Below are 15451 nucleotides of genomic sequence, written 5' to 3' on the forward strand. Positions count from 1 at the left end.
TTAGTCTTAAAGGAGAACAACCAAGTGCAACATACGACTACATTCTTTCAATAAACTGTGAAAACTGCTTTTTGAGAATCAGGGCAATTTGTACATGGACTGGGTATTAGATGTTAATTTTATTGGGAACAAACAAGCATTTTTTTCACATCCTATCATTTTACCCCAAATACTCATTATGTATATTTTGTGAAATGTTCATCTTCTCCCTAAAGCACTTCAGGAAATATGAATAAGGAGTAAAAGAGAATATGAAATGACGGTCTGTCTTGATTTAAAAACAGAACTGCATAGCTGCTATGGATTGAATTGTGTCCACCCTTGACTCCCAATGTGATGGTATTACGAAGTAGGGCCTTTGGGAGGTACGCAAGTTGACATGGGGTTTTGATGGTGGTCCCTCATGATGGGAGTATGCTCTCCCTCTTTTTCTCTCTTATTCTCCCTCTTCCTCCTTCCCTTCCCCCACCACAAATGAGAACATAGCAAGAAGAGAAAGACCTGATGCAAGTCAAAAATGTCTTCACCGGGAGCTCAATCGCCCACCAACTTGAAGTTGCATAGTCTCTGGTCTATGACAACCTGTGGGACTAAGAGGTTAGTTTTGTAGTTATTGATGCCGAATGATGAAATATAGGGTTCATGACCCTCTTCTTTCTTATATTTGTTATGTTTGAAATCGTTTTGTAGTAAGAAGTTTATAGAATGAAGTTTCTGTCTTGGTGATACCCTGAGGGGCCCAAGATAGCAGATTCAGGCAGCTCCCTGATGAGTGTTTGGAGGACCACATGCTCCTTGCTCCAACTCTTCTCTTGTCATCTGAAAACCATCCCCCCCAATACCTGGCAACCTTACCTCCAACCCTATCTGCATCTCCACTCCCCTGCTAAGCTACTGAGTCATCTAGTTGGAGATCTAGATGATTCAGGACAGGGTCTGGAAGGAGAAGGAATGCAGACATTTTTAGAAAGAATGATCTGGGCAGACCCCTCCTTAGTTTTCCCTTCTTTATTGCCATCTACAGGTGAGGGATAGGGCCTGGGTAGAGAGGAAGCCACAAGTGAGACTGCATGGATATTTGCCAGAGAAGGGAGGAGGAATTCACAACCCAATAACCAGGAGGCGGGCAGCTGCACAGGACCCAGGAGGGAAGGAAGAAGCACTGGGGAAAGAATAGTGTGTACCTGAGGGCTAGACCTACCTGAGTCTTCCTGTTAAACTTAGAGGTTGTGTCCTTCCTGCTTTAATTTCTGCTCCAGATGTGGAGGGGCTAGAGCTGTACTCACTGGTAATGAGCCACAGGGAGAGGGACAGCCTCCCCCAGGAGCACTTTGATTCCACTCTAACTGTGGGTATCATCCCAAGCCAGAGAGCAAATGGCAGGTCATCCAAAAGATGACCTACTTTACAAAATTTGTCTAAGAGTCCTGGCATATCTTCTTTCCAGAGTTTTTTAGGAGAGATGATTCATTAGCCTAATTTGGGTTATGCTGAGGATTCTACAAGCTTCCCAACTGGTAACTTCTGACTTATAACTACCTGATCTCATCCCACAGAACCTAAATGATGGTAAGTTCCAGTGGGCAAGGCCTCTAAGGTCCTTGGTGTCACAGCAGCTGTGTGCCAAGTGGTCTACCACTCTCAGACCTGAGCCCAGGACCCATGAACATCACCAGACAGTTACAGCCCCCTGCCCCACCAGAAGCAGCCTCAGCTTCCTCAGCAACACCCACTGCTGAGCCACTTGTCCACTGATTGGCACTGAGCTTCAGTCTGGAACAAGTGTTCAGGAGCAAGTCCAGTCTCCCTCATCCAAGAGATGGGAAACTGAACCCTGGGGAGTATGACTCACCTTAAGGCTGCAGGTAAGTTAGTGAAGACTTGAGACCCAGGAACTCTGGTTCCTAGGCTAAGAGACTTCCAGGAAGGGAAAGATGAGAGAAAGCTCAATTGCATCCACTACTGGGTAGCTCTCAGATGTCTGCAAGCACCAGAGGGGAAGTTCCTTTCCCTTTGCCCCTCAAGTCTGGTTCCGATTTTATCAGCAGACCTGCCTCCATGTAGCAGCAGGAAAGCAATATTCAGGGAAGTTTCTGTTGGATTCCAGGCACAGTGGGGGAGCCCCTGCTGTAGTGACCCCAGGAGGCAGTCCTGCAGGTGGTGACTGACTCACTCCCAACTCAGAATCCAAAGAGCTCTCGCTCCTCATTCACACAACACAGACCTTGGGTGACTGGATAACATGCACCTGCATTCCAGCGAGAAGCATTCCTTTCTCGGCCCTCTGGAAACATAGATAAGTGTCATATATTTCCTCAGCGAACCCCTGCTGAGAGAGGCTGGGGTCTGAGACTAGCCTGGATGAAACGGATGTGTTCCCTCTTTGATGCTCAAAATAGACCTTGGAGATTCAAAGGCCTTGAGAGGGTTACAATCACACTTATGTTTTTTCAGAACTTTCCTTTATGAATCTGGTTGGAGAAAAAGGACAGAAACACAGGACAAGGCTGGACATCTCTGGGTCCCAGCTGACTGTGAGTTGAGTTCCATCCACCAGGCTTCAAAGTCAGGTGCTGATGTTATTCACAAGACACCTTTGAAGAAGCAAAAGAGGAAAGAGTTTTTGGGCAGAGAGCAGTGTGGTCAAAGGGCCACGGGAATCACACAGGGCAAGATGAAACAAGAGTCATTAGTTGTTTCTTTGCTCTATCAGTTCCTTGGCGTTTCTACTCCTGAGAACAAGTACATGGAAATAGAGGCATTGGTGGTGCTCCTGGCACCTAATGCTCCTGGTGATAACCAGTTTGTGGACACTTCCCTGAGTCCAGAGCATATTCAGCCTCATGATAGCCCCAGTTTCTCCCTTCTTGGGAAGGCTGACGTGGCTCATTGCTGCTAACTCACAACTTAAGCATGGGATGAGGTCATGGTGGTTGACCTGTAGGCCAAGTTCCAAGCATGGAAGGAAGGTTGTCAGTGGAAGGGTAGCCATTTATTAACCTTGGTTACATTAGTCCTTAGCACGGGCTACTTCCCACGTCTACAATGATCTTTTCCCAGCATTTGCATGGCCAGGTCCTTCTCCACATTTACCATCATCTCAAATGAGTCTCTCTCAGGCTTGTTTGCCTGGCCACTGCACTCTCACTAGCACAGACCCTGATCCAAAAAGTGCCTATAGACACTTTCCTCCATCAAAACAATAATTATAGTTACCAAAGTGGGAAAGTGGGAGAGGGACAAATTGAGAGTTTGAGATTAATATCTGTATACTACTTTATTTAATAGATAATCAACAAAGACCTACTGTACAATATAGGAATTATGTTCAATAGTCTGTAATAACCTGTATGGGAAAAGAAAGAATGGATACATGTCTATGTATAAAGGAATTAATTTCCCATACAAATAATATTAATACAATACTGTAAATTAATTGTACTCCTATATAAATTAAAGACTGAATTTTGAAAAATTCTTATGTCTAGAGACTCGTGGAGTTCTTTAGACTCACAGGATTCCAGATATGATGCTGGAGATGGCAGAGTGGGTACAGAAATTGAGACATTATCTGAGGTTGCATTTTCCTGAGCTTTGGTGTCTTTTTACTTCTAGTGTCACCTTTGATTTGTCTTTGGAGGATCTAATACAAAGGCTGTGAGGCACCAGTTTGGTGTTAGTTGAAGGATGAGAGGGAGGTGCTAGTGGGAGAGTGAAATCCCAGCTCCCTAGTCTTGGGTTGGGACACCTTTGAGGCAAAACTTTTGTCCTAAGTTCCCTATGAAAACCAGCTGTTCCATCCCTCTCCACGACTTGCATGATATCAGACCCAGACTGGTTCATCCTTTTTCATGTCCTGCTTCCCCTGAGACCTAACTGATTTCTCTATGAGAATACTTTTTTAATATAAATTGATTTACTTTAACTGGAGGCTAGTTACTTTAGAATATGGAAGTGGTTTTGCCATACATTGACATGAATCTGCCACAGGTGTACATGTGTTACCCATCCTTAACCCCCCTCCAATGCCCCTCCCCATCACATCCCTCTGGGTCATCCCAGTACACCATCCCCAAGCACCCTGTCTCATTCATCAAACCTGGACTGGCTATCCATTTCACATATGATAATATACATGTTTCAATGCCATTCCCTGAAATCATCCCACCCTCACCCTCTCCCAGAGTCCAAAAGACTGTTCTATACATCTGTGTCTCTTTTGCTGTCTTGCATATAGGGTTATCATTACCATCTTTCTAAATTCCATATATATGTGTTAGTACACTCTATTGGTGTTTTACTTTCTGGCTTACCTCACTCTGTATAATAGGCTGCAGTCTCACCCACCTGATTAGAACTGATTCAAATGTATTCTATTTAATGGCTGAGTAGTACTCCATTGTGTATATGTACCACAGCTTTCTTATCCATTCGTCTACTGATGGATATGTAGATTGCTTCCATGTCCTGGCTATTATAAACAGTGCTGCGATGAACATTGGGGTACACATGTCTCTTTCAATTCTGGTTTCCTCAGTGTGTATGCCCAGCAGTGGGATTTCTGGGTCATATGGCAGTTCTAGTTCCAGTTTTTTAAGGAATCTCCACACTCTTCTCCATAGTGGCTGTACTAGTTTGCATTCCCACCAACAGGGTAAGAAACCAATGTGTTTTCTCCACACCATCTCCAGCATTTACTGTTTGTAGACTTTTGAATAGCAGCCATTCTGACTGGCGTGAAATAGTACTTCACTGTGGTTTTGATTTGCATTTCTCTGATAATGAATGATGTTGAGCAACTTTTCACATGTTTGTTAGCTATCTGTACGTCTTTTTTGGAGAAATGTCTGTTTAGTTCTTTGGCCCATTTTTTGATTGGGTCTTTTATTTTTCTGGAATTGAGCTGCAGGAGTTGCTTGCATATTTTTGAGATTAATTCTTTGTCCATTGCTTCATTTGCTATTATTTTCTCACAATCTGAAGGCTGTCTTTTCACCTTGCTTATAGTTTCCTTTATTGTGCAAAAGCTTCTAAGTTTAATTAGGTCCCATTTGTTTCTTTTTGCTTTTATTTCCAATATTCTGGGATTTGAGTCATAGAGGATCCTGCTGTGATCTGTGTCAGAGAGTGTTTTCCCTATGTTTTCCTCTGGGAGTTTTATAGTTTCTGGTCTTACTTTTAGATCTTTAATCCATTTTGAGTTTATTTTTGTGTATGGTGTTAGAAAGTGTTCTAGTCTCATTCTTTTACAAACTGTTGACCAGTTTTCCCAGCAACACTTGTTAAAGAGATTGTCTTTACTCCATTGTGTATTCTTGCCTACTTTGTCAAAGATAAGGTGTCCATAGGTGCATGGATTTATCTCTGGGATTTCTATATTGTTTAACTGATCTACATTTCTGTCTTTGTTCCAGTAGATACTGCTTTGATGACTGTAGCTTTGTATTGGAGCCTGAAGTCAGGCAGGTTGATTCCTCCATTTCCATTCTTCTTTCTCAAGATTGCTTTGGCTATTCGAGGTTTTTTTGTATTTTCATACCAATTGTGAAATTATTTGCTCTAGTTCTGTGAAAAATACCGTTGGTAGCTTGCTAGGGATTGCATTGGATCTATAGACTGCTTTGGGTAGTATACTCATTTTCACTATATTGATTCTTCTGATCCATGAACATGGTATATTTCTCCATCTATTAGTGTCCTCTTTAATTTCTTTCAGCAGTGTTTTATAGTTTTCTATATATAAGTCTTTTGTTTCTTTAGGTAGATATATTCCTATGTATTTTATTCTTTTCATTGCAATGGTGAATGGAATTGTTTCCCTAATTTCTTTTCTATTTTCTTATTATTGGTGTATAGGAATGAAAGGGATTTCTGTGTGTTAATTTTATATCCTGCATCTTTACTATATGCACTGATTAGCTCTAGTAATTTTCTGGTGGAATCTTTAGGGTTTTCTATGTAGAAAATCTATGTAGACAATCTCTTTAACAAGTGTTGCTGGGGAAACTGGTCAACGGTTTGTAAAAGAATGAGACTAGAACACTTTCTATGTAGGGTTTTCTATGTTTTCATGTCATCTGCAAACATTGAGAGTTTTACTTCTCCTTTTTGAGTCTGGATTCCTTTTATTTCTTTTTCTGCTCTGATCGATGTAGCCAAAACTTCCAAAACTATGTTGAATAGTAATGATGAGAGTAATGATGAAGAGTAATGATGAGAGTAATGATGAGAGAGGAATAAGACCTTTGTCTTATTCCTGACTTTAGTGGAAATGCTTTCAATTTTTCACCATTGAGGATAAGGTTTGCGGTGGGTTTGTCATATATAGCTTTTATTATGTTGAGTTATGTTCCTTCTATTCCTGCTTTCTGGAGCGTTTTATCATAAATTGATATTGAATTTTGTCAAAGGCTTTCTCTGCATCTATTGAGATAATCATATGGTTCTTATCTTTCAATTTGTTAATGTGGTGTATTATGTTGGTTGATTTGTGGATATTGAAGAATACTTGCATCCCTCAGATAAATCCCACTTGGTCATGATGTATGATCTTTTTAATATGTTGTTGAATTCTGTTTGCTAGAATTTTGTTAAGGATTTTTGCATCTATGTTCATCAGTGATATTGTCCTATATGTGGCATCTTTGTCTGCTTTTGGTATTAGGGTGGTGGTGACCTCATAAAATGAGTTTTGCGGTTTGTCATCATCTGCAATTTTCTGGAAAAGTTTGAGTATGATAGGTGTTAGCTCTTCTCTAAATTTTTGGTAGAATTCAGCTGTGAAGCCATCTGGATTTTTGTTTGGGCTTTTGTTTGCTGGAAGATTTCTGATTACAGTTTCAATTTCCGTGCTTGTGATGGGTCTGTTAAGACTTTATATTTCTTCCTGGTTCAGTTTCGGAAAGTTTATTTTTCTAAGAATTTGTCCATTTCTTCCCAGTTGTCCATTTTATTGGCATATGGTTGCTGAGAGTAATCTCTTATGATCCTTTGTATTTCTGTGTTGTCTGTTGTGATCTCTCCATTTTCATTTCTAATTTTGTTGATTTGATTCTTCTCCCTTTGTTTCTTGATGAGTCTGGCTAATGGTTTGTCAATTTTATTTATCCTCTCAAAGAACCAGCTTTTGGCTTTGTTGATTTTTCTTATGGTCTCCTTTGTTTCTTTTGCATTTATTTCTGCCCTAATTTTTAAGATTTCTTTCCTTCTACTAACCCTGGGGTTCTTCATTTCTTCCAATCACCTAGTTGATTTAGGTGTAGAGTTAGGTTATTTATTTGACTTTTATATTGTTTCTTGAGGTAAGCCTGTATCGCTATGAACCTTCCCCTTAGCACTGCTTTTACAGTGTCCCATAGTTTTGGGGTGGTTGTGTTTTCATTTTTATTCGTTTCTATGCATATTTTTGTTTCCTTTTTTATTTCTTCTGTGGATTGTTGGTTATTCAGCAGCATGTTGTTCCACCTCCATATGTTGGAATTTTTCATAGTTTTTCTCCTGCAATTGACATCTAATCTTACTGCATTGTGGCCAGAAAAGATGCTTGGAATTATTTCAGTTATTTTGAATTTACCAAGGCCAGATTTGTGCCCCAGGATGTGGTCTATCCTGGAGAAGTTTCCATGTGCACCTGCGAAAAAGGTGAAATTCATTGTTTTGGGGTGAAATGTCCTATAGATATCAATTAGGTCTAACTGGTCTATTGTATCATTTAAAGTTTGTGTTTCCTTGTTATTTCCCTGTTTAGTTGATCTATCCATAGGTGTGAATGGGATATTAAACTCTCCCACAATTCTTGTGTTATTGTTAATTTCCCCATATTAAAAAAAAAAAATTGGCTGCACTAGGTCTTCATTGCTGCTCAGGACTTCTCTATTTGCAGCGAGCTGGGGCTACTCTGTAGTTGCAGTACAGAGTACTAATCCTACCTAATCCTCTGTTTCTCTTGATGCATATCCCAAGCTCTAGGGCACTCAGTCTCCATAGTTGTGGCCCGCTGGTTTAGTTGCCCTGGGGCATTTGAAATCTTCCCAAGCCAGGTCTCAAACTCATATCTTAAGCACTGGATCAAAAGGGAAAACATTCTGGAAGGAATTTGAAATACATCAGTTTTACATGAAACTTGGCACCATGGCCTGTTTTTAAGGAGACCAATAGAGGATTGTCCGCTATTTCAAGCAACCTCCTGAGACCAGCACTGATTTAAGTTCCCCTCCCAGGTGTTCCTACAGCATCTTGAAGCTGTCCCCACCATGTCGCTTTGTTCTTGCTTGAGTTTCTGAAACCCACACTAGACCACAGCTTCCAGAGGGCAGGGCTGTCACTTGACTCACTTGTAAGTATACATCAGTAGATCTCGTCTCATTATACCAGACTCTAATGTCAAGACAAGGCTAACACAAAGATCCATTATTCTATTATAAGTGTTAGGTTACAGGTTCAACTACTGTAATCAAACCTTAAATAACATTGTCTTAAATACAATACAATTTCAATTCTCTTTCATATTATATTAGTGCAGGTCAGGTCCCTGTTGGAGAAGACTCTTGAGAGTCCCTTGGACTGCAAGGAGATCCAACCAGTCCATTCTGAAGGAGATCAGCCCTGGGATTTCTTTGGAGGGAATGATGCTAAAGCTGAAACTCCAGTACTTTGGCCACCTCATGCAAAGAGTTGACTCATTGGAAAAGACTCTGATGCTGGGAGGGATTGGGGGCAGGAGGAGAAGGGGATGACAGAGGATGAGATGGCTGGATGGCATCACTGATTCGATGGACATGAGTCTCAGTGAACTCCGGGAGTTGGTGATGGACAGGGAGGCCTGGCATGCTGCGATTCATGGGGTCGCAAAGAGTTGGACATGACTGAGCGACTGAACTGAACTGAACTCCACAGAAATGGGGACCCACTTCTTCTTTATTACATCTTCCACCTGTGCTACTTACCTCTGGTCTAACATGGCTGCTCCAGCTCCTGTCATTACATCTGCATTCCAGCTAGTGGGGCAGAAAATAATACTTCCATTTGGAAGTGACATATCACCTCTACTCAAATTCCACTGGCCGAAGTATCTTCCATGGTCATGGCAAACCTGGGGGTGGTGGGTCCACAGAAGGGCAGGGGAATGCGATCCTACTACAGAACATACATGATGAGTAACAAGGGCCACCACCCTTCATTCATGTCCCTGTAATTCATTCTTCTTTGGTTTTCCCCACACAGCTTTCAGCCTGTTTTGGTCTGCAGATATAGATATGGATGAGGTTATAAGAGAGGAAATGGCTCAGGCTGTACAAATATGGAGAAAACAAGAAAGGAAAGAAGATAAGAAAGTATGAAAATGCAAAAACTAAGGAAAGCATTCTTATAATCATAATTTTGCATTTATACAATTTAGGTATAATGGTTGATGAATCAATTTATAAAATAAAAATTATAAAAATATAAAATATAAATATATTCACTAAACCCAACAAAATAACAAGGTATATCATATTAAACACATAGTATTATCAGGATTAGTTTGGATGCACATTGCAAAAAACTAAAACAACTATAACTTTAGCAAGATAAACTTGATTTTTCTCTCCCACTGAAACAAAACTGGAGGTGGGCCAGTGTGAGCTTGAGTGGTATGCAACTCCAGCATTACATGATTGCCCAATACAACTGCAGGAGTTCCAGCCATCACAATTAAAATCCAGGGAGCAGTTAGGAAGAAGGTAGGGAAGGGAAGAGACTCATCTCTCAGCTAAATCAGCTCCTTGAAAGCAGTCTTCCAAGAAATCCCTCTTACAGGTCTGCTTGCATCTCAGTCACCAGTCATGACCAAGAGCACGGGTGGGTAGGAAATGCAGTCCAGTAGTTACTGGGCTCATGGCTATATAACTATTTTCAGTTTTGAAAGAGAAGCAGAGAATAGATCATTTTGTAGGCAGCCAGCAGTGTCTGCCTTAAAGAACAAACCTTTTCTGACTATATTAGGCTGAACAGCTGGGCACAGTGTGGGAGCCAGGAGGAAGGAGCAGCAATGAGAGACAGCTGGATGGATCCGAACTGTGCTCCAGAAAAAAAAGACAGACTGGTCAGTAGAGATCTTCTAAGTACTAAAATGAGGATTATATATACCACAGGACCCAATTTGTTTGAAAACTGCTTTTCCAACTCAGGTCCCAAATCTCTCTCAATTCTTCAGCTTCTAAATACCTTGTCTTTGTTACCTCACATTCTGACCTACCTGTCTCACCTTCCTTGCTTCTGTTCACATCACTTCTCCACCTATTCCACCAGCATTACAAGATCCAGTACTGAGAAGTTAGCAACACTTTCTAGAAGTGTGTAGAAACACAATGACTATTTCTACTTTAATATTAGTTTCTCCTGATCAAGGTCCTTTGAAGGACTGATATGGCTAGAATATAGAGATCTCACATTTGAGGCCTTTTAAAAAACATTTCTTGTTACATTGGTCTGTTGGTGGTGATGCAGTCTCATAGTTTTTGTACATCTGAGAAAGTATTTTATCTTGTATTTGATATGTATTTTTCTTGCATATAGAATTCTGAGTCAATTCTATTTCTCTCAGCATTTTAAGATGTGGTGCCAGTGTTCTCTGGCTAACATTGTTTCATATGCCTAATCTGCTGTCGTTTCCATTTTTTGTTCTGCTGCATCTGTTTTTCCTTCTGGTTACATTTCTTTGGTTGATTATTTTAAACAATAAATTACCATGCACCTTTGAATAGTTGTCCTATTTCTTGTCCTTGAATTAATTGAAATTCTGTGTTAATGAGTTTAAAGCTTTCATCATATCTGGAAATTTTTCAGCCAGTAATTATGAAATTCTATTTTCTATTCTCTTTCTTTCACTTCCTGTGGGATTCCATTCTCGTATACTTCAGGACATAATGATGGCTAACAAACACATGAAAAGATGCTCAGCATCACTCATTATCAGAGAAATGCAAATCAAAACCACCATTTCACGCCAGTCAGAATGGCTGTGATCCAAAAGTCTACAAACAGTAAATGCTGGAGAGGGTGTGGAGAAAAGGGAACACTCTTACACTGTTGGTGGGAACGCAAACTAGTACAGCCACTCTGGAGAACAGTGTGGAGATTCCTTTAAAAACTGGAACTAGAACTGCATTATGACCCAGCAATCCCACTGCTGGGCATACACACCGACAAAACCAGAATTGAAAAAGACATGTGTACCCCAATGTTCATCGCAGCACTGTTTATAATAGCCAGGACATGGAAGCAACCTAGATGTCCATCAGCAGATGAATGGATAAGAAAGCTGTGGTACATATACACAATGCAATATTACTCCGCCATTAAAAAGAATAAATTTGAATCAGTTCTAATGAGGTGGATGAAACTGGAGGCTATTATACAGAGTGAAGCAAGCCAGAAAGAAAAACACCAATACAGCATACTAACGCATATATATGGAATTTAGGAAGATGGTAACGATAACCCTGTATGCGAGACAACAAAAGAAACACAGATGTATAGAACAGTCTTTTGGACTCTGTGGGAGAGGGCAAGGGTGGGATGATTTGGGAGAATGGCATTGAAACATCTATAATATCATATATGAAACGAATAGCCAGTCCAGGTTTGATGCATGATACTGGATGCTTGGGGCTAGTGCACTGAGATGACCCAGAGGGATGGTACGGGGAGGGAGGACGGAGGGGGTTCAGGATGGGGAACACGTGTATACCTGTGGCAGATTCATGTTGATGTATGTCAAAACCAATACAATATTGTAAAGTAATTAACCTCCAATTAAAATAAATTTATATTAAAAAAAATAAATCTCTGTGATCCACAATTAATTTTTTTCCCACAGTCTTTCATTCCTATTTTTCATGTCTCTATTTAACACACTCAATATTCTTCAGCTTCATGACTATAAAGATTATTATTCTAGGAAGCATTTTAATGTCCTTCCCTGCTAATTATGTAATGTATATTTTAACTGTGTTTTTACTAATCGATTTTTCCCTCATTATGGATATTTTCTTGCTTCTTTACACATTGGAAATTTTTTTATTTTTAAATTTATATATTTATCTTAATTAGAGTATAATTACTTTATAATATTTTGATTGACCTAGGACAAATATTTTCACAATTCATATGGAAATTTTAAATTGGATATTGCATTAGAAAGATGGTAATGATAACCCTGTATGCAAGACAGCAAAGGAGACACAGATGTATGGATATGGCAATTTTTACCCTTTGGATGCTGGATATTCTTAATTTTTATAAATTATTCCTGGCACTGTTTGCAAATACTGTTAATTTCTTGGAAACAATTGTATTTTTTGAAGGCTTTCTGTTCAGGCTTTTTAGCTGATAAAAACCAGCCTTTAGACCAGGTTTACTAATCCCCATTAGTAAGGCAATATTGTCTTCAGGGCCATACTGATGTCATGGGAATTATGAGTAATTTCCATGCTGGTGGGTAGGGACACCAATAGACTTGGGGCAATTTGAGACTCAAGGATTGTTCCCTATAATCCTGACAAGTACTATCAACTCTCTGCTGAAAACTGGAAGGGTATCACCTGTACACTTGCACAGTTCTCTGTGTGTAGCTCTCTCCTGTGAACTCTAACTATCTAGAGTCTCAAATCTTTCTTCTTGGGAGACCGTTTGTCTCTGCCTAGATAGCCCTTTCATGTATGTGTTGGAAACTATTTCTAGAGTTGGGGCAATTGTAGAACCCACCTTGCTTGCTCCCCGCCTCAGAAATCCATTCTCTGGTGCCTGACATTTGATGTAAAAAACTGCTCTTTCATTTATCTCATCTATTTTCAAGTTGTTTGAGACAGTAGGATAAATGTGTCCTTTGCTCCTCTATGTCGACCAAAATGGAGGTCCCCCTGCAATCAGAACTCACTGAATGGCTTGTGAATTCTAGGCAGTGACTTCTGTGCGTGGGTGCAGACTAACTAGGGATATATGTTGGGGCTTTGGGGAGCCCTGTCTTGCTGGAGAAACATGACAATTACAACTAGCATTTGCCATGGGGTATGTTCAGTTCAGTCACTCAGTCATGTCTGACTCTTTGCAACCCCATGGACTGTAGCACGCCAGGCTTCTCTGTCCTTCACCAACTCCTGGATCTTGCTCAAACTCATGTCATCAAGTCAGTGATGCCATCCAACCATCTCATCCTCTGTCATCCTCTTCTCCTCCAGCCTTCAATCTTTCCCAGTAATAGGGTCTTTTCTAATAAGTAAGTTCTTCACATCAGTTGGCCAAAGTGTTGGAGGTTCAGCTTCAGCATCCATCCTTCCAATGAATATTCAGGATTGATTTCCTTTAGCATGGACTTGTTGGATCTCCTTGTAGTCCAAGGGACTTTCAAGAGTATTATCCAACACCACAGTTCAAAACCTTCAATTCTTCATTACTCACCATTATTTATGCTTCAACTGTCACATCCATATATGACAACTGGAAAAATCATAGCTTTGATTATACTGAACTTTTTCAGCAAATTAATGTCTCTGCTTTTAAAAATGCTGCTAGGCTGCTCATAGCTTTTCTTCAAACAAGAAAGCATCTTTTCATTTCATGGCTGCTGTCATCATCTTCAATGATTTTGGAGCCAAAAAATAAAGTCTCTCACTGTTTCCATTGTTTCCCTATCTATTTTCCATGAAGTGATGGGACCAAATGCCATGATCTTCATTTTCTGAATGTGAAGTTTAAGCCAGATGTTTCACTCTCCTCTTTCACTTTCATCAAGAAGCTCTTTAGTTTCTCTTCACGTTCTGCCATGAGAATGGTGACTTCTGCACATCTGAGGTTACTGATATTTCTACCAGCAAATGTGATTCCAGCTTGTGCTTCATCCACTTAGTCATTTCGCATGATGTACTCTGCATATAATTTAAATAAGCAGGGTGACAATATACAGCCTTTACGTACTCCTTTCCTGATTTGGAACCAATCTGCTGTTCCATGTTCAGTTCTAACTGTTGCTTCTTGACCTGCATACAGATTTCTCAGAAGGCAGGTAAGATGGTCTGGTATTCCAATCTCAGTAAGTTTTCCACAGTTTGTTTTGATCCACAATGTCAAAAGCTTTTGCATGATCAATAAAGCAGAAGTAGGTATATTTATGGAATTCTCTTGCTTTATCTATGATCCAACGGACGATGTCAATTTGATCTCTGGTTCCTCTGCCTTTCATTAATCCAGCTTGAACATATGTAAATTCACAGTTCATGTAACGTTGAAGACTTGATTGGAGAAATTACTTTGGTAGCATGTGAGATGAGTACAACTGTGTGGTAGTTGAACACTCTTTGAAATCGCCTTTCTTTGGAATTGCAATGAAAACGACCTTTCCAGTCCTGTGGCCACTGCTGAGTTTTCCAAATTTGCTAGAGTATTAAGTGCAGCACTTTAACAGCATCATCTTTTAGGATTTGAAATAGCTCAACTGCAATTCCATCACCTCCACTAGCTTTACTCATAGTGATGCTTCTTAAGGCTCTCTTGACTTCACATTTCAGGATGTCCAGCTCTAAGTGAGTGATCACACCATCGTGGTTATCTGGGTCATTAATATCCTTTTTGTATAGTTCTTCTATATATTCTTTCAACCTCTACTTAATATAGTCTGCTTCTCTTAGGTCCATGCCATTTCTGTCTTTTATTTGGCCTATCGTTGCATGAAATGATCCTTCCCTACCTCTAATTTTCTTGAACAGATCTCTGGTCTTTCCCATTCTATTTTTTCCTCTATATCTTTGCATTCATCACTTAGGAAAGCTTTTTTAAAACTTCTTCTTGCTATCTTTGGAACTCTGCATTCAGATTGGTATGTGTTTCTTTTCTCTTTTGCCTTTTGTGTCTCTTCTTTTCTAAGTTATTTCTAAGGCATCCTCAGACAACCATTTTGCCTTTTTGCATTTTATTTTCTTGGGGATGGTCTTGATAAGGTATGTATAGATCAAAAAACAAAGATAATTGCATCCAGTTCCGTTATTTCATGGCAAATACATGGAGAAACAATGAAAACAGTGACAGACTTTATTTCCCTGGGCTCCAAAATCACTGAAGATAGTGACTGCAGCTGTGAAAAAAAAAAAAAAAAGACACTTGGTCCTTGGAAGAAAATCTATGAAAAACCTTGACAGTATACTAAAAAAACAGAGACATTACTTTACCAGCAAAGGTCTGTATAGTCAAAGCTATGGTTTTTCCAGAAGTCGTGAGCAGATGTGAGAGTTGGACCATAAAGAAACTTGAGCACCAAAGAATTGATGCTTTTGAACTGTGTGTTGGACAAGACTCTTGAGAGTCCCTTGGACTGCAAGGAGATCCAACCAGTACATCCTAAAGGAAATCAGTCCTGAATATTCATTGGAAGGCCTGATGCTGAAGCTGAACCTTCCTTACTTTGGCCAATTGATGG

This window comes from Bubalus bubalis, chromosome 5 (genome assembly GCF_019923935.1).
Source record: "Bubalus bubalis isolate 160015118507 breed Murrah chromosome 5, NDDB_SH_1, whole genome shotgun sequence".
Taxonomy (NCBI): Eukaryota; Metazoa; Chordata; class Mammalia; order Artiodactyla; family Bovidae; genus Bubalus; species Bubalus bubalis.